Genomic DNA, 21,928 nt, shown 5'->3' with positions numbered 1-21,928 from the left:
TAGTCAGAGGAGAGAGAAGGGTCCAGTCAGAGGAGAGAGCAAGATAGAGGGAGGGGCCCAGTCAGAGGAGAGAGGGGCACTGGCAGGGGAGAGTGGGGCCTTGTCAGGAGAAAGCATCATTGGCAGAAATCTTGTGTGAAGGCAGCCTGGGACGGAAATAGAAAAGTAATTGCAGCAAATGGACTGCAATTTGCTGCAGTTTCAGTCCCGCAGCCTTGTGTGGGTTTAACAAGCACTTTGAACCTCTCTGAGCTCAGTTTGATCACAGTCCTTTCTTTAATAGAAATGCCTGGTCTTTTGAGTTGTCAATTGCTCCGTCACAAGGCAGCTGAATTCATCGAGGCGTGCTGACTCAGAATCATTTAATCATTGAGACATAACACACCTCACCTCAGGGAGCTGTGTATAAATGCAAAATATTTTCCATTTACTTCTCATAGCTATGTGTCTTGAATTCTATGGAGCATATACAGCGCAGGGATCCACCATCTGGTCCAACTGGTTCCATACCCATGTTTTTGAATGTTCTCCCGCCCAATCTTCATCTCACCCCCATCATCGGATTCTCCTAGCCCTTTCTCCCTCATGTGTTTATCCAGCTTCTATGTGTCTATAATATTCACCTCTACCAATCCCTGTGGTAGCGAGTTCCACAGTCCCACCGCTCTGGGTAAAGAAATTTCTCCTGAATTCCTCATTGGGTTTATCCATGGCTATCTTATATTTATGGCCCTGGTTGGGAATTCCCCACAGTGGGAACATTTTCTCCCACCCTATAAACCCCTTCATAGTTTGAAAGATCTCTGTTAGCTCAGTCCTCAGCATGGGTTTTTCCAGGAAAATGTGGGGAAAGTAGGAAAATAGGAGCAGAGGTAGGCCATTCAGCCCCTTGAGCCTGTTCTGCTCTTCAGTAAGAACATGGCTTATCTTTGAACTAACTTCATATACCCTCCTTTGCCCCATATCCCTCAATAACTTTGACGAACAAAAACCTATCAATCTTTGTTTTAAAATTAACAATTGATTAAGCATCAATCATTGTGTGCCTCCTCAGGGGCTTGAGGGGAGGAACAAGGCGAAGGGGTATTTGAGAAATGGGGGTGAACATTGGGAGATGGGGAGGGGAGGCTGGAGGACTGGGGGAGGGGTTGAAAGGGTGAGGGAAAGTGGGGGAGGAATGAGGAGATTTGGAAGAAGGGAGGGGACATGGTGAGAGAAGGAGAGAAAAGAGAGGATGGGGAGGGGAAGGTATGGTTTGGGACCAGGCAGGAGAGGGGGTGAGGACAGGAAGGAAGGGGGGATGACTGAGGGGGTTTGGGGGGAGCGGTGAAGAGCTGAGAGGACAAGATGGTGGGGATTGCAGTGAGAGGAGGAGAGGGGGAGGGGTTGAGGGGAGAGGATTGTGGGGTTTGGCCATGGGGTGAAGTGGGGTGAGGGTTATGGCGATGGAAGCTGACACTGGAGGTCCTCCTTTGCTATTGACATCCTCAATGATAGTTTTGGATTTATTTGGGGTGGATGTTTCCACAAGAGGATGAGGATGGAGATTCCCCCTTTCCACCCCCCGTAACAGAAGCTGCCAACACCCCCACTCCCACACCACTAGGCCATGTACTCTCCACACCCCCAGCACTCTTCACCCCACCACCCTCTCACCATTCACCCACAGGCTGCTCTGTCCCTCCAGTTACTGCCTCAGTATAAATGTTCTCATACCAAACTCCATGTGATCCAGTGTAGGACCAGACATCACAGAATCACAGAATCACAATGCAGAAGAGGCCCTTCAGCCCATCGAGTCTGCACCGACACATGAGAAACACCTGACCTACCTACCTAATCCCATTGACCAGCACTTGGCCCATAGCCTTGAATGTTATGACGTGCCAAGTGCTCATCCAGGTACTTTTTAAAGGATGTGAGGCAACCCGCCTCCACCACCCTCCCAGATAGTGCATTCCAGACCATCACCACCCTCTGGGTAAAAAAGTTTTTCCTCACATCCCCCCTAAACCTCCTGCCCCTCACCTTGAACTTATGCCCCCTTGTGATTGACCCTTCAACTAGGGGAACATTTGCTCCCTATCCACCCTATCCATGCCCCTCATAATCTTGTACACCTCAATCAGGTCCCCCCTCGGTCTTTTCTGCTCCAATGAAAACAACCCAAGTCTAACAAACCCTCTTCAAAACTTAAATGTTTCATTCCAGGCAACATCCTGATGAATCTCGTTTGCACCCCCTCCAGTGCAATCACATCCTTCCTATAATGTAGCGACCAGAGCTGCACACAGTACTCCCGCTGTGACCTCACCAAGGTTCTATACAGCTCCAACATGACCTCCCTTCTTTTGTAATCTATGCCTCGATTGATAAAGGCAAGTGTCCCATATGCCTTTTTCACCACCCCACTAACATGCCCCATCCACCTTCAGAGATCTCTGGACACACACGCCAAGGTCCCTTTGTTCCTCAGAACTTCCTAGTGTCATGCCGTTCATTGAATACTTCCTTGTCAAACTAGTCCTTTCAAATGTATCACTTCACACTTTTTAGGATTAAATTCCATCTGCCACTTATCTGCCCATTTGACCATCTTGTTTATATCTTCCTGTAGCTGGAGACACTCAACCTCACTGTTAACCACCCGGCCAATCTTTGTGTCATCCGCAAAATTACTAATCCTACCCCCGACATAGTCATCTATGTCATTTATATAAATGACGAATAATAGGGGACTGAGCACAGATAAGCCACTAGACACTGGCTTCTAGTCACTGAAGCATCCTTCTGTCATCACCCTCTGTCTCCTACACTAAGCCAATTTTGAATCCACCTCATCCCATGTGCACTTTTCTTCTTTATAAGTCTCCCATGTGGGACCTTGTCAAAGGCTTTGCTGAAATCCATATAAACTACATCAACTGCACTACCCTCATCTACACACCTGGTCACCTCCTCGAAAAATTCAATCAAATTTGTTAGGCATGACCTCCCTCTGACAAAGCCATGCTGAGTATCCTTGATCAAACCTTGCCTCTCCAAGTGGAGATAGATTCTCTCCTTCATAATTTTCTCCAATAGTTTCCCTACCACTGATGTGAGACTCACTGGCCTGTAGTTCCTTGGCTTATCTTTACAACACTTCTTAAATAGCGGAACCACATTAGCTGTTCTCCAGTCCTCTGGCACCTCCCCTGTGGCCAGAGAGGAATTAAAAATTTAGGTCAGAGCCCCTGCGATCTCTTCCCTTGCCTGCCTCAGCATTTTGGGACTCAAATCATCCGGACCTGGATATTTGTCCACTTTTAAGCCTGCCAACACCTCCAATGCCTTGTCAGTCCCTATATCAATTTTCTAAGACAATAAGACATAGGAGCAGAAATTAGCCCATTTGGCCCATCCGGTCTGCTCCACCATTCAATCATGGCTGATAAGTTTCTCAACCCCATTTTCCCGCCTTCTACCCGTAACCCTTTGATCCCCTTACCAATCAAGAACCTATCTCTCTCAGTCTTAAATACACTCAGTGACCTGGCCTCCACAGCCTTCTGTGGCAATGAATTCCATAGATTCACACTCTCTGGCTGAAGAAGTTTCTCCTCATCTCTGTTCATAAGGTCTTCCCTTTACTCTGAGGCTGTGCCCTCGGGTCCTAGTCTCTCCTACTAATGGAAACATCTTTCCCACGTCCATTCTATCCAGGCCTTCCAGTATTCTGTAATTTTCAATCAGACCCCCTCATCCTTCTAAACTCCATCGAGTATAGACACAGAGTCCTCAAACGTTCCTCATATTTTAAGTTTTTCATTCCTGGGATCATTCTCGTGAACCTCCTCTGGACCCTCTCCAGGGCGAGCACATCCTTCCTGAGATATGGGGCCCAAAATTGCTTACAATATTCTAAATGTGGTCTGACCAGAGCCTTATAAAGCCTCAGCAGCACATCCCTGCTTTTATATTCTAGTTCTCTCGAAATAAATGCCAACATTGCATTTGTCTTCCTAACTACCAACACAACCTGCAAGTTAACCTTAAGAGAATCCTGGACTAGGACTCCCAAGTCCCTTTGCACTCCAGACTTCTGAATTCTCTCCCCATTTAGAAAATAGTCTATGCCTCTATTCTTCCTACCAAAGTGCATGACCTCACACTTCCCCATGTTGTATTCCATCTGCCACTTCTTTGCCCATTCTCCTAACCTGTCCAAATCCTTCTGCAGCCTCCCCACCTCCTCAACTGCCTGTCCCTCCACCTATCTTTATATCATCTGAAAACTTAGCCAGGATGCCCTCAGTTCCTTCATCTGGATCATTAATGTATAAAGTGAAAAGTTGTGGTCCCAACACTGATCCCTGCAGAACTCCACTAGTCACTGGCCGCCATCCTGAGAAAGACCCCTTATCCTCACTCTCTGCCTCCTGCCAGACAGCCAATCTTCTATCCATGCCAGTACCTTGCCTCTAACACCATGGGCTCTTATCTTACTGAGCAGCCTCCTGTGCGGCACCTTGTCAAAGGCCTTCTGGAAGTCCAAGTAGATAACATCCATTGGCTCTCCTTTGTCTAACCTACTCATTACCTCCTTGAAGAATTCTAACAGATTTGTCAGGCATGAACTCCCCTTGATGGAGCCATACTGATTTTGCCCGGTTTTACCATGCACTTCCAAGTAGTCTGCAATCTCATCCTTAATAATGGACTCTAAAATCTTAGCAACGACCGAGGTCAGGCTAATCGGCCTGTAATTTCCCGTCTTTTGCCTCACTCCCTTCTTAAACAGGGGGGTTACATTAATGATTTTCCAGTCCTCTGGGACCTTCTCTGACTCCAATGATTCCTGAAAGATCACCACTAATGCCTCTCTTCAGCTATCTCCTTCAGAACTCTGGGGTGTAATCCATCTGGTGATTTATCCACCTTCAGACCTTTCAGTTTTCCAAGCACCTTCTCCTTGGTAATGGCCACCATACTCACCTCTGCCCCCCAAATCTCTTGAACTTTGGGGATGTCACTCGTGTCTTCCACTGTGAAGACTGACGCAAAGTACCTATTCAGTTCCTCCGCCATTTCTTTGTTCCCCACTACTACTTCTCCAGCATCATTTTCCAGCAGCCCAATGTCCACTTTTGCCTCTCTCTTACCCTTTATATATCGCAAAAAACTCTTTCAATTTTCTTTTATATTACTGGCTAGTTTACCCTCATATTTAATCTTCTCCCTCCTTATTTCTTTTTTAGTTGTCCTCTGTTGGTCTTTGTAGGCTTCCCCATTTCCCACTGCTCTTTGCTGCATTGTATGCTTTCTCTTTAGCTTTTATGCTCTCCCTGACTTCCCTTGTCAGCCATGGTTGCCTCGTACTCCCTTTAGTATGCTTCTTCTTCCTAAGGATGAATTATTGCTGTGTCTCCCAAATTAATCCCAGAAACTCCTGCCCTTGCTGCTCCATTGTCTTTCCTGCTAGGTTCATCTCCCAGTCAATTCTGGCCAGCTCCTCCCTCATGCCTCTGTAGTTGCCTTTTTTCAACTGTAATACCGTTACATCTGATTGCAGCTTTTTCTTCTCAAATTGCAGTGTAAATTCTATCATATTATGGTCACTTCCTCCTAAGGGTTCCTTCACCTTAAGCTCCCTTATCAAATCTGCCTCGTTACACATCACTAAATCTAGAATTGCCTGTTCCCTAGTGGGCTCCACCACAAGCTGATCCAAAAAGCCATCTCGGAGACATTCCACAAATTCCTCTTCTTGGGATTCACTACCAACCTGATTTTCCCAGTCTACCTGCATATTGAAATCACCCATGATTACTATAACCTTGCCTTTCTTACACACCTTTTCTATCTCCTGGTGTATCCTGTGCCCCACATCCTGACTACTGCTCAGAGGCCTGTACATAACTCCCATTAAGGTTTTTTCATCTTTGCAGTTCCTCAACTCTACCTACACAGATTCTACATCATCTGACCCTACATCATTTCTTGCTATCGATTTAATTTAATTTCTTACTAACTAAGCAACCCCACCCCCTCTGCCAACCTGCCTATCTTTTCGACAGGACATATATCCTTGGATATTTAGCTCCCAGTCTTGATCCCCTTGCAGCCATGTCTCCGTAATGCCCACCACATCATACCTGCCAATTCCAATCTGCACCACAAGCTCATTTACCTTATTTCATATACTGCGTACATTCAGATACAACACCTTCAGTCCTGTACTTCCTGTCCCCTTCTCATTGTCGTCCCTTTTTCTGATGTGCTGGAAGTTAGATTCCTAGCCCTTTCCAAATACTGTGTCCTATTTTGTGTTCTGGAGACTTTAATAGCCTCTCCTGGGCTCTCCTTTCTTTTCAGTTTTTTCATAATTTTCCATGAAGTTGAATCCACCCCCTCACACGCTAACCTGCTGCTTTGTTTCCCATTAGTCATTCTTCTTGGAGTTTTACCCTTCCCTCCCCCCCGCCCCCACTTTCTAGTTTAAAGTCCTGTTGACCACCCTATTTACTCTTTTCGCTAGAACATTGGTCCCAGATCGGTTCAGGTGGAGACAGTCCCAACGGTACAGATCCCTCCTGTTCCAATACTGATGCCAGTGCCCCACGAAATGGAACCCCTCTTTCCCGCACCACTCCTTTAGCCACATGTTTACTTCCCTTATTCTCCCATCCCTATGCCATTTTGCATGTGGCTCGGGTAGTAATCCGGAGATTATAACCCTTGAGGACCTGTTCTTTAATTTAATTCCTAATTCCTGATAATCCCCAAAAAGGTCCTTTTTCCTAGTCTTACCTATGTTATTTGTCCCGACGTGGACCACAACAACTGGATCCTCCCCCTCCCTCTCCAATATCCTTTCAAGCCAGTCAGAGATGTCCCTCACCCTGGCACCGGGCAGGCAACATACCATGCGGGACTCTCGATCCTGCTTACAAAGGAAGCTATAAATTCACCTAATTATAGAATCCCCTACAACTACCACTTGTCTTTTTACTCCCCCCTCTTGAATGGCCTCCTGTGCCATGGTGCCATGGTCGGCTGGATCATCCTCTCTACAGCCCTGTTCCTCATCCACATAGGGAGCAAGTACCTCGTACCTGTTGGACAAGGTCAAGAGCTGAGGCTCCTCTGTTCCTGAATGCAGGATCCCTCTACCTGCCTCACTTGCAGTCACACCCTGCTGACCCTGACCACTGACCGGACTTGAGGTACTTAATCTACCGGGTGTGACCGCCTCCTGATACAAAGCATCCAGCTAACTCTCCCCCTCCCGGATGTGCCACAGCGTCTGGAGCTGGGACTCCAGCTCATCAATTCTGAGCCAGTGTTCCTCCAGCAACCAACACTTGCTGCAGATGAGGTCACTGCGGCTCGTAATGGGATTTGCCAGCTCCCACATCATATAGCTACAGCACATCACCTGCCCAGCCATCTCTACTTAGATTATTAATTTATTAATTAGCTTTGCAGTGTTTTTTTTTTCAAATTTGGTGCAGATTTCCTACCAACCAATCAGGTCACAAATTTCCTGTGACGTCACTTTTTCAGTTTTGGCTTCAGTGACTCTGTGCCCCACGATCACTGCTCCAGTGCTCCTCCCTCCGAGTCTGCTCCCTGGAGACAAGGCCGCGAATCCCCGAGGTAAGCTAGATGTATACTCACCGCACTGGTGCTCCTCCCTCCGAGTCTGCTCCCTGGATATAAGGTCGCGAATCCCCGAGATATGCTAGATTTATACTCTAGTGCTCCAGTGCTCCTCCCTCCGAATTTGCTCCCAGGATTTACTCACCAATCAGCTGCTTTTTCTTTAAAATCCACTTTCAGAAAAGTGTCCCTCGCAGCTCTGGTGCACTCCTGAAGGTAATGCCTATTCCTCTCTTTTTTTTCGGTTTGAGGAGGAGGGAGCGATGGAAACACTATAGCAATGTAATCTACTGTGACATGCTGGATTCAGAAGGCTTACACTTTGAGGACAGGTTGCATGGACTGAGTTTGTATTCCCTCAACTTTAGAAGGTGACTGACTGATCTAACTGTAGTGTTTAAGATGTGGTGCTGAATGGCCTCCTCCTGTTTCTCTGCTCACTCAGGATTCTTACAGAAATGCTGAATCCCCATATAAGGAGTGTTCAAGAACTGAAGGAGCCCTTGAAAAGGAGCAACATCAGTCAGTAACTAATTGGTGGAGAGGTTAATAAGCAGGGGACATAGAGTTAAGGTAAGGGGCAGGAGGTTTACAGGGGGATGTGAGGAGGAATTTTTTCACCCAGAGGGTGGCAGGAATCTGGAACTCACTGCCTGGAAGGGTGGTAGAGGCAGAAACCCTCATCACATTTAAGAAATATTTGGATGTGCACTTGCGATGCAATGACAGAGAAGACTATGGGCCGAGTGTTGAAAATGGGATTAGAATAGTTTGGTACTTGTTTGACCGGTGCAGACTTGATGGGCTGAAGGGCCTTTTTCTGTGTTGTAGACCCCTATGACTCTATGACACCACCTTCTTAAGGGCAATTAGGATGGGCAATAAATGCTGACTTAGCCAGCGAAGCCCACATCCCATGAACAAATCAAAAAAACACATTTAACACACAGACACACATACTCACACATGCACACACAGAAACACATACTCACACGCGCGCACACACAGACACACATACTCAAACGTGCACACACAGACACACATACTCACACACGCACACACACAGACACACATGCACACACAGACACACATACTCACACGTGCACACACAGACACACGTGCACACACAGACACACATACTCACATGCGCGCACACACAGACACACACTCACGCGCACACAGACACACATACTCACACACGCACACACAGACACACGTGCACACACAGACACACATACTCACATGCACGCACACACAGACACACGTACTCACACGCGCACACACAGACACACATACTCACATGTGCACACACACAGACACATACTCACATGTGCACACAAACAGACACATACTCACATGTGCACACACAGACACACATACTCACATGCGCACACACAGACACACATACTCACATGTGCACACACACAGACACACATACTCATGCTCAAACACAGACACACACTCACACACGCACACACACACATACACGCACACACACAGACACACATACTCACACGCGCACCCACAGACACACGCATGCACACAGACACACATACTCACGCGCACACACAGACACACATATACACACGCGCACACACAGACACACATACTCACACGCGCATCCACAGACACACATACTCACACACACACTTACAGACACACATTTTCACATGCGCACACACAGACACACATTTTCACATGCGCACACACAGACACACATTTTCACATGCACGCACACACAGACACACATTTTCACATGCATGCACACACAGACACACATACTCACGCACGCACACACAGACATACATACTCACACACGCACTTACAGACACGCATTTTCACTTGCGCACACACAGACACACATTTTCACATGCATGCACACACAGACACACATACTCACACACACACACACAGACACACATACTCACATGCGCACACACAGACACACATTTTCACATGCACGCACACACAGAAACACATTTTCACATGCGCGCACCCACAGACACACATACTCACACACGCACTCACAGACAGACACACGAACACACAAACACACAATTTCACATGTGCGCACACACAGACACACATACTCACACACGCACACACACAGACACACATGCACACACAGACACACATACTCACACGTGCACACACAGACACACGTGCACACACAGACACACATACTCACATGCGTGCACACACAGACACACACTCACGCGCACACAGACACACATACTCACACACGCACACACAGACACACGTGCACACACAGACACACATACTCACATGCATGCACACACAGACACACGTACTCACACGCGCACACACAGACACACATACTCACATGTGCACACACACAGACACATACTCATATGTGCACACAAACAGACACATACTCACATGTGCACACACAGACACACATACTCACATGCGCACACACAGACACACATACTCACATGTGCACACACACAGACACACATACTCATGCTCAAACACAGACACACACTCACACGCGCACACACACACATACACGCACACACACAGACACACATACTCACACGCGCACCCACAGACACACGCACGCACACAGACACACATACTCACGCGCACACACAGACACACATATACACACGCGCACACACAGACACACATACTCACACGCGCATCCACAGACACACATACTCACACACACACTTACAGACACACATTTTCACATGCGCACACACAGACACACATTTTCACATGCGCACACACAGACACACATTTTCACATGCACGCACACACAGACACACATTTTCACATGCATGCACACACAGACACACATACTCACGCACGCACACACAGACATACATACTCACACACGCACTTACAGACACGCATTTTCACTTGCGCACACACAGACACACATTTTCACATGCATGCACACACAGACACACATACTCACACACACACACACAGACACACATACTCACATGCGCACACACAGACACACATTTTCACATGCATGCACACACAGAAACACATTTTCACATGCGCGCACCCACAGACACACATACTCACACACGCACTCACAGACAGACACACGAACACACAAACACACAATTTCACATGTGCGCACACACAGACACACATACTCACACGCGCACACACAGACACACATTTTCACATGCGCGCACACAGACACACATACTCACACACGCACTCACACATATAATCACACGCACACACAGACACACGCACACTCACAGACACAGACACAAACACAAGCACATGCACGCATTTACAAATGTCTGAAAATCCCCCTCCATGTTTATGCTTTACTCTGTCTCTTAAGTGGACATTAATTCCCCAGGAACCAGTCCAAAAAAGTTACTCTCAGCTCCTGACAACTTGCTTCCTTTTCTCTTTTCCAGCCGGGTAACTTCTAATTACTGAGCTGACTTTCACAGTAAGGGTTACCCCCCATCGCCCCAGCTATACTCTGGAACCCAAAACTCCATTCCATCTTGGAATTAGAAAGACAGTTTTAAGTATAACTGTTTATAAATGTGACATTCCTGACACCTCCCTGTGGGACTTGGAGACTAACAGTCTACACCTACCATCAGCACAGCTCTTCTGGTCATCGTTTACAGGTGTGAATACCTTGCAACCTCTTCCCAGTTCATACAACCTGCAAAACTCCCCCTCCCCCAACCCTTAACCTTCAGCCCCCTTCCCCCACCACCCACCACCATTAATCTTCAACCCTCCCTCCCCCCACCCCTAACCTTAAACCCCCATCACCCCACCCACATCCTTAACCTTCATCACTCCTCCACCCACCCTTAAACTTTAACACCACACCTCCCCCACCCTTAACCTTCAACACTCCACCCTCCCCCCACCCTTAACATTCAACACTCCCCTTCCCCCCACCCTTAACCTTCAACACTCCCCTTCCCCCACCATTAACCTTCAACACTCCACCCTCCCCCACCCTTAACCTTCAACACTCCCCTTCCCCCCACCCTTAACCTTCAACACTCCCCTTCCCCCACCATTAACCTTCAACACTCCACCCTCCCCCACCCTTAACCTTCAACACTCCCCTTCCCCCCACACTTAAACTTCAACATTCCCCCCTCCCCCCACCCTTAACCTTCAACACTCCCCTTCCCCCCACCCTTAACCTTCAACACCCCACCTCCCCACACCCTCCACACCCCCCACACCCCTCCATCCCCACACCCTCCACACCCCCACCCCCCCCCACACCCTCCAGACACCCCACAGACCCCACTCTTAACCTTCAACACCCCCCTCCCGCCACCCTTAACCTTCAACACCCCACCCCCCACCTCCCCAAAACCCCCGCGCCCCCAAAACCCCCACCCCCCCAAAACCCCACAACCCCCACCCCCCAAACTCCGCACACCCCCTCACCCCACACCCCCCACACCCACCTCACCCCCCGCCCCACAACCCCCAGCCCCTCCACACCCCACACACCCCCCCGCCCCTCCACACCCCACACATCCCCCCCACACACCCCCAACCCCCCACCCCTCCACACCCTCCATACACCCCACAGCCCCCAAGTTTAATCTTCAACACCACCCACCCCCCTCCCTTAACCTTCAATAACCCCCACTCACCCCACCCTTAACCTTCAACACCCCCCTCCCCCCACCCTTAATCTTTAACAGCCCCCACCCTTAACCTTCAACACCCCCCTCCCCCCACCCTTAATCTTTAACAGCCCCCATCCTTAACCTTCAACACCCCCTCCCCCCACCCTTAACCTGGCAGGAGGAGGGGTTGAAGGTTAAGGGTTGGGAGAGGGGGAGTTTTGCAGATTGTATGAATTGGGAAGAGGTTGCAAGGTATTCACACCTGTAAACGATGACCAGAAGAGCTGTGCTGATGGTAGGTGTAGACTGTTAGTCTCCAAGTCCCACAGGGAGGTGTCAGGAATGTCACATTTATAAACAGTTAAACTTAAAACTGTCTTTCTAATTCCAAGATGGAATGGAGTTTTGGGTTCCAGAGGAGAGCTGGGGCGGTGGGGGGTAACCCTTACTGTGAAAGTCAGCGCAGGAATTAGAAGTTACCCGGCTGGAAAAGAGAAAAGGAAGCAAGTTGTCAGGAGCTGAGAGTAACTTTTTTGGACTGGTTCCTGGGGAATTAATGTCCACTTAAGAGACAGAGTAAAGTATAAACATGGAGGGGGATTTTCAGACATTTGTAAATGTGTGCGTGTGCTTGTGTTTGTGTCTGTGTCTGTGAGTGTGCGTGTGTCTGTGTGTGCGTGTGTGAGTATGTGTGTCTGTGTGTGCGTGTGTGAGTATGTATGTCTGTGTGTGCATGTGTGAGTATGTGTGTCTTTGTGTGCATGTGTGAGTATGTGTGTCTGTGTGTTAATGTGTTTTTTTGATTCTTTCATGGGATGTGGGCTTCGCTGGCCAAGTCAGCATTTATTGCCCATCCTAATTGCCCTTGAGAAGGTGGTGTCATAGAGTCATAGGGGTCTACAACACAGAAAAAGGCCCTTCAGCCCATCAAGTCTGCACCGGTCAAACAAGTACCAAACTATTCTAATCCCATTTTCCAGCACTAGGCCCATAGTCTTGTCTGTCATGGCATCGCAAGTGCACATCCAAATACTTCTTAACTGTGATGAGGGTGTCTGCGTCTACCACCCTTTCAGGCAGTGAGTTCCAAGTTCCCACCACCCTCTGGGTGAAGAAATTCATCCTCACATCCCTTCTAAACCTCCTGCCCCTCACCTTAACTCTATGCCTGCTGGTTATTAACCTCTCCACCAATGGGAAAAGTTCCTTCCTGTCTACCCTATCTATTTTGTACACCTCATAATTTTGTACGCCTCAATCATGTCTGCCCTCAATCTCCTCTGCTGCAGGGAAAATAACCCCAGTCTTCCCAATCTCTCTTCATAACTAAAACTCTCCAGCTCAGACAATATCCTGGTAAATCTCCTCTGTAAACACAGCAAGCTGCTGGAGACGCTCAGGCCAGTAATCTTGCAGTTCACATATGAAACCCACGATGGAACCAGGGACCTTTAGATCTTCAGTCTACCCTCTCCCAACTGAGATATTTTGGCTGACCTGGTGCTGAGCTCCCTTCTTGAATCACTGCAGTCCATGAGGCGTAGGTGCACCCACAGTGCTGTTAAGGAGGGAGTTCCAGGATTTTGACCCAGCAACAGTGAAGGAAAGGCAATATATTTCCAAGTCAGGATGGTGAGTGAATTGGGGGGGAACCTGTGGTGGATGGTGTTCCCATACATCTACTATCCTTGTCCTCCTAGACGTTGGAGGTTTTTGGCTTGGAAAACACTGTCGAAGGAGCCTTGGTGAGTTCCTTCAGTACAGCTTGTAGATGGTACACACTGCTGCTACTGTGCGTCAGTGATGGAGGGAGTGAATGTTTGTGGATGTGGTGCCAATTAAGTGGGTTGCTTTGTCCTGGATGGTGTCCAGCTTCTTGAGTGTTGTTGGAGCAGCACTCATCCAGGCAGGTGGGGAGTATTCCATCATCGTGACTTGTGCCTTGTAGATTGTGGACAGGCTTTGGAGAGTCAGGAGGTGAGTTACTCACTGCAGGATTTCTAGCCTCTGACCTGCTCTTGTAGGCACAGTATTTATATGGTTCACCCAGTTCAGTTTCTGGTCAATGGTAAGCTCCAGGATGTTAATGGTGGGGGATTCAATGATGGTAATTATTTAAGAGTTAGCAGAATGACATAACTAGAAGGATCACATGTCATGTGATCCAGTTTTAGCTTCACTTTTGCCTGTGAGCAGAACACACACACACACACACAGCTCTGGTGCCTTCAAGCTTTCTACCTTTGTATAAATATTCCCAAAAGATATGGACTACATTGGAAGTCCAGTTCAGAAATAGGTTAAAGTTCCATATTCATTGACTAGAGTTCATGCCATTTCGACAACAGCCTACAGATTCCATAGGCTGCTACGTCAGCAGATGTAGAGAAAAAGGTATGTACTGCAATTTCTAAAACACTGAGCTAGCAGACAGAATTGTTGAATTTAAAAAATAAAAACAAAAAACTGCAGATGTTGGAAATCCAAAACAAAAACAGAATTACCTGAAAAACTCAGCAGGTCTGGCAGCATCGGCAGAGAAGAAAAGAGTTGACGTTTTGAGTCCTCATGACCCGTTCTACTGAAGGGTCATGAGGACTCGAAACGTCAACTATTTTCTTCTCCGCCGATGCGGCCAGACCTGCTGAGTTTTTCAGGTAATTCTGTTTTAGAATTGTTGAATTGATGATTGCATCCACGCCCATGCTTGTGCTTCTGGAATGTTCTGTTAGAGAAGCCCAAAATGTATAGCATCGAAGAGCTACTCAAGGATGGACGTAAGTATGAAGCAATCCCAGCAGGTCGATGAAGCTTATAGGTCCTAAGTACAAGTCTGATTGTTCACGCACTCACCAGAACACCCAAACCAGCCAGGCATATGGAAGGTGTGGCCTTCTCTATGAACCAAGGAAATGCCCGGTGCCCCAGCAACTCTCCAAGGCATGTGGCAGAAAAGGCCATTGGCAGCGGAGGTGACTAGAGCAAAGGACAATGTGGTTACAAAGAGCCATACACTGACCCAAACAGACCATACACTGCGGGGACCTTCAAGCAATAAGAATGACCATCCAATATCCCATCAGAATCATGTACATGAGATGACTGACAAACCGGAAACTGACGATGATGTGCACAATGAGATGGAAGTATCCAGAATGTTTCAACAAAATTGGCAGTTGCAAGGTAGCTGCAGCATTACACTTGCAGGAGAATGCAAGTCCGTCAAATGATCCACCACTGAAGGGCAGCATCCAATTACAAGACAAATTAAAGGTCATACTAAACAAAGAGGAGAAAGACAGAATCATTAGAAGAATCCAAGAGCACACCGATTGCTGCAGCTCGATCACGTGTCATAAAGATCATTGAGAGTATGTCTCGATTCATGATGTTTAAATGCAGCTTTGAAATGTTATCCTTACAAAATGCTCACATTAGAGGAGTTAAATCTGAGATTTGCAGCTGCAAAATTCTTCTCGAAGCTTGATGCCAAACATGGTTACTAGACAGTACGTTTTGCGGAGAAGTCCCAAGAGCTTACTACATTCCGGACCCATTCAGACAATACAGTTTTCAATGACTTCCTTTTGGATTATCTGTTAGCCAGGAGCTCTCTCAAGCTTACATGGACCAAATCGCATGCACTGTGCTGAGATGCATCTGTATCATCAATGATATGGCTGTTGATTGGTACCTATATCATTATATTGAGGAGAGGTGATTAGATTCTCTCTTCTTGGAGATGGTCATTGCCTGGCAAATGTGACTTGCCACTTATCAGCCCAATCCTGGAAATTGTCCAGGTCTTACTGCATTTAGATATGGGCTGCTTCAGTATCTGAGGAGTTGCAAATGGTGCTGAACATTGTGCAATCATCAGCAAACATCTCCACCTCTAACCTGATGATGGAAGGTCATTGATGAAGCAGCTGAAGATGGTTAGGCCGAGGATACTACCCTGAGGAACTCCTGCAGTGATGTCCTGGAACTGAGAGGACTGAACTCCAGCAACCATAACCATCTTCCTTTGTGCTATGTATGACTCCAACTCATGGAGAGTTTTCCCCCTGACTCCCATTGACTCCAGTTTTGCAAGGGATCCTTGATGCCACACTCTGTCAAATGCTGCATGATGTCAAGAGCAGTCAGTCTCACCTCACCAGAGTTCAGCTCTATTGCCCATGTTTGACCCAAGGCTGTAATGAGGTCAGGAGCTGAGTGGTCCTCGCGGAACCCAAACTGGGCATCAGTGAGCAGGTTATTGCTAAACAAGTGCTGCTTTAAAGCACTGTTGATGACCCCTTCCATTACTTTACTGATGATGGAGAGTAGACTGATGGGGCAGTAATTGGCCGGGTTGGATTTGTCCTGCTTTTTGTGTACAGGACGTACCTGATCAATTTTTCACAAAGCTGGGTAGATGGCAGTTTTGTAGCTGTACTTGAACAGCTTGGCTAGGGGCATGGCAAGTTCTGGAGCACAAGTCTTCAGTATTATTGCTGTAATATTGTCAGGATTGTCAATGCGAGTATCTATTATATGTTTCTGTCTGTGGTTGTCTGTGTAAATGTGTACGTGTGTGTGTTTGTGTCTGTGTGTGTGGTATTTTACAGCTGGATATCCATAAACCAAATTAGGCAACAGAAGACATTCTGTGAATCACAACTAATTTATTATTAAACTATAGTTCAGTACAAGTACCTGTTTCAACTCTTCCCTTCTGGTTGCTTTCCTTGTCCAGAAGCAAAAACTCTCTTACTGGGGAAAACCCCAGCTCTTAAATACAGTCTTCAATGAGCATCACTGCTCTCAATTCACTCTGAAGCTTGTCTTGGTTCATTCTTAAAGAGACCTGCATTACTAACATTGTCGTGTGTGTGTGTGTGTGTGTGTGTGTATGTGTGCATGCACGTTTGTCTGTGTGTGTATGTAAATGAGAGTATGTGTGTTTGTGTCTTAATGTGTGTATCTGTGTGTAAACATTAGTGTGTCTGTGTCTCTAAATGTTTGTTTGTATGTAAATATTTGTTAGCGTGTGTAAATGTTTATATATGTCTGTGTGTAAATCTGTGTGTTCCTGCATGTATAAATGTCTGCATGGAAATCTATGTGTGTGTCTGCGTGTGTAAATGTGCGTGTGTCTGTGTAAAGATGTGTGTAAATGTGTGTGTGTGTGTGTGTGTCTGTGTAAAGATGTGTGTAAATTTGTGTGTGTGTAAAGATGTGTGTGAAAGGGAAAGAGAGGCAGGGATAACAAGACATTGATTACTGTGTGAGATGTGACTGAATGTGTTTAAGTCGTTGTTCACTGCCCCCTCTGGTGCTTCTCTGTTCTGTCAGTGACTGAGAGCAAGTCCCTCACTCTTTCTGTCTCTCTCTCTCTCCAAGAAAGCTCACTTTCGGGAGCGCCTAGAGCTGACACCAGAAGCTCAGGTAAGTGTCGATTGTATTTGATGTATTAGTGACAGTGTGTGTTTGTGTGCTTGAGCAGTTCGCAGTATAATTCGAAGCTCAGTTATCTGTGAGCTGGGTCCCTCAGACCGAGAGAGAAGCATTTGCACAAAGATGATCTGTGTAAGAATGTTAAGCAGACTCCAGCCTGCTTCTGCCTCAGACTGTACATTGCTGATGAACACTTGAGGAGTAACATGCAAGTGACAAAACTGCTTCACTGTGCTGATCATTCTTTACAAAACATTGAACAGGCTCTGAGTTTTTGAAGAGATGATTTGGCCACAACTGATGGAAATTTACTCTTTCAAAGTGTCAAACTGCCAGACTAATCCCCTTTGAGTAGAAGTTACACTCGCTCTGAGTTCAGCTTGGTTCTGGTTAACATTCAGGTAATAGGCGAGGCCAGAGAGGAGAGCTGGGGCATACCAGCAGCTTAGTTTATGCAAGTAATAGATAGCTCTGTCAGTGCTCCCATCTCACATACAGCTGAAGGGTGATGTGGGGGTGTTCAAAGCTCAGCAAACTCACCAGTCCTGCCCCAACACTGCCAGCAGGAACACTAGGTGAACGGCGCCTCGGTAACAAGCTGGTTGATGCAATAACACTGTACCTTGATGTGGGATGCACATCCACGCACACACGAAGGGGCTCCTGTGAAATTTCCAGCTGATATTTCGAAACAGGCTGCATTGGGTATTTCTCCTTCTAGCTCACCAATAGGAGATTCCTGTGCTGTTTAACAGGTGTGTGAGAGAATTCCCCATTGCAACAGGAAGCTTAAATCAAGTAGATTCATTTACAGCTATTCACTCCTTCAAAGATTCTCACTGAGGTACAATTAAAAAGATACTCACATTGAATTAAATCCCACACACACTGACTCTCACTGGGATACAGTTCCACACACACTGACACTCAATAAGATACAGTTCCACACAGACTCTCTCTCTCGCTGGGGTACAGTTCCACACAGACTGATTCTCACTTGGGTACAGTTCCATACACACTAACTCTCACTTGGGTACAGTTCCACACACATACTGACTCTCACTGGGGTACAGTTCCACACATAATTACTCTCACTGAGATACATTACCACACACACTGACTTTCACTGGGGTACAGCTCCACACATACCAACCCTCATTAGGATATGGGTTCTCCACACACTGACTTTCACTGGGGTACAGTTCCACACTTACCAGCTCTCGCTGGGGGACAGTTTGACATACACTGACTCTCAGTGGGATACAGTTCCACGCACATTGATTGTCAGTGGTGTACCGGTTCCACTCACACTGACTCTCACTGGGATACAGTTCCACACACACTGACTCTCAGTGGTGAACCGGTTCCACTCACACGGACTCACACTGGGGTACAACTACACACACACTGACTCTCCCTGGGATACAGTTAAATAGATACTGGCTATCAATTTGTTTTCTCAGTTGTCCTGGAGCTGTTAATCATGCAACTGCTCAGAAGCCTGCAGGAACAAAGTCAGATATATTCACACGTACAAAGCAGTGTTGTCATGGCACTGAACAACAGTGGGGAGGTCTCAGTATCGCTCATAGAACTGAACAACAGTGGGGAGGTCTCAGTGTTGGTCATAGCACTGAACAATAGTGGGGAGGTCTCAGTTTTGTTCATAGCACTGAACAACAGTGGGGAGGTCTCAGTATTGTTCATGGCACTGAACAACAGTGGGGAGGTCTCAGTATTGGTCATAGCAGTGAACAAGAGTGGGGAGGTCTCAGTATTGCTTATGGCACTGAACAACAGTGGGGAGGTCTCAGTATTGGTCATAGCAGTGAACAAGAGTGGGGAGGTCTCAGTATCGTTCATGACACTGAACAACCGTGGGGAGGTCTCAGTATTGCTCATGGCACTGAACAACACTGGGGAGGTCTCAGTATCGTTCATGGCACAACAACAGTGGGGTGGTCTCAGTATCGTTCATTGCGCTGAACAACAGTGGGGAGGTCTCAGTATCGTTCATGACAATGAACAACTGTGGGGAGATCTCGATATCGTTCATGACACTGAACAACAGTGGGGAGGCCTCAGTATCGTTCATGGCACTGAATAACATTGGGGAGGTCTCAGTATCGTTCATAGCACTGAACAACAGTGGGGAGGTCTCAGTATCGTTCATGATACTGAACAACCGTGGGGAGGTCTCAGTATTGCTCATTGCACGGAACAACAGTGGAGAGGTCTCAGTATCGTTCATTGCGCTGAACAACAGTGGGGAGGTCTCAGTATCGTTCATGACAATGAACAACTGTGGGGAGGTCTCGATATCGTTCATGGCACTGAACAACAGTGGGGAGGTCTCAGTATCGTTCATGGCACTGAACAACAGTGGGGAGGTCTCAGTATTGTTCATAGCACTGAACAACAGTGGGGAGGTCTCAGTATCGTTCATGGCACTGAATAACATTGGGGAGGTCTCAGTATCGCTCATGGCACTGAAAAACAGTGGGGAGGTCTCAGTATTGTTCATAGCACTGAACAACAGTGGGGAGGTATCAGTATCGGTCGTGGCACTGAACAACAGTGGGGAGATCTCAGTATCGTTCATGGCACTGAATAACATTGGGGAGGTCTCAGTATCGTTCATGGCACTGAACAACAGTGGGGAGGTCTCAGTATTGTTCATAGCACTGAACAACAGTGGGGAGGTCTCAGTATTGCTCATGACACTGAACAACAGTGGGGAAGTCTCAGTAACGTTCATAGCACTGAACAACAGTGGGGAGGTCTCAGTATCGTTCGTGACACTGAACAACAGTGGGGAGGTCTCAGTATCGTTCATGGAAAAGAATAACATTGGGGAGGTCTCAGTATCGTTCACGGCACTGAACAACAGTGGGGAGGTCTCAATATTGTTCTTAGCACGGAACAACAGTGGGGAGGTCTCAGTATTGCTCATGGCACTGAACAACAGTGGGGAGGTATCAGTATCGTTCATAGCACTGAACAACAGCGGGGAGGTCTCAGTATCGTTCGTGACAATGAACAACATTGGGGAGGTCTCATTATTGTTCATAGCACTGAACAACAGTGGGGAGGTCTCAGTAACGTTCATGGAACTGAAAAACAGTTGGGTGGTCTCAGTATTGCTCATGACACAGAATAACAGTGGGTTGGTCTCAGAATTGCTCATGACACTGAACAACAGTGGGGTGGTCTCAGTATTGCTCATGACACTGAACAACAGTGGGGAGGTCTCAGTATTGCTCATGACACTGAACAACAATGGGGAGGTCTAGGTGTTGGTCATAGCATTGAACAATAGTGGGGAGGTCTCAGTTTCGTTCATAGCAATGAACAACAGTGGGGAGGTCTCATTATTGTTCATAGCACTGAACAACAGTGGGGAGGTATCATTATTGGTCGTGGGACTGAACAACAGTGGGGAGGTCTCAGTGTCGTTCATGACACTGGACAACAGTGGGGAAGTCTCAGTATTGCTCATGGCACTGAACAACCGTGGGGAGATCTCATTATCGTTCGTGACACTGAACAAAATTGGGGAGGTCTCAGTATCGTTCATGGCACTGAAGAACATTGGGGAGGTCTCAGTATCGTTCATGGCACTGAAGAACAGTTGGGAGGTCTCAGTATTGCTCATGGCACTGATCAACAGTGGGGAGTTCTCAGTATTGCTCATGGCACTGAACAACAGGGGGGAGGCCTCAGTATCGTTCGTGGCACTGAACAACAGTGGGGAGGTCTCAGTATCGTTCGTGGCACTGAAGAACAGTGGGGATGTCTCAGTATCTTTCATAGCACTGAACAACAGTCGGGAGGTCTCAGTATCGTTCGTGACACTGAACAAAAGTGGGGATGTCTCAGTATCGTTCATGGCGCTGAATAACATTGGGGAGGTCTCAGTATCGTTCATGGCACTGAACAACAGTGGCGAGGTCTCAGTATTGCTCATGGCACTGAACAACAGTGGGGAGGTCTCAGTATTGCTCATGGCACTGAACAACAGTGGGGTGTTCTCAGTATTGCTCGTGGCACTGAACAACAGTGGGGAGGTCTCATTATTTCTCATGGCACTGAATAAAAGTGGATAGGTTTCAGTATCATTCATGACACTGAACAACAGTGGGGAGGTCTCAGTATTGTTCATGGCACTGAACAACAGTGGGGTGGTCTCAGTATTGTTCATGGCACTGAGCAACAGTGGGGAGGTCTCA

The sequence above is a fragment of the Carcharodon carcharias genome, chromosome 16 (genome assembly GCF_017639515.1).
Source record: "Carcharodon carcharias isolate sCarCar2 chromosome 16, sCarCar2.pri, whole genome shotgun sequence".
NCBI classification, from domain to species: domain Eukaryota; kingdom Metazoa; phylum Chordata; class Chondrichthyes; order Lamniformes; family Lamnidae; genus Carcharodon; species Carcharodon carcharias.
Note: the sequence above shows the minus strand (reverse complement) of the source record.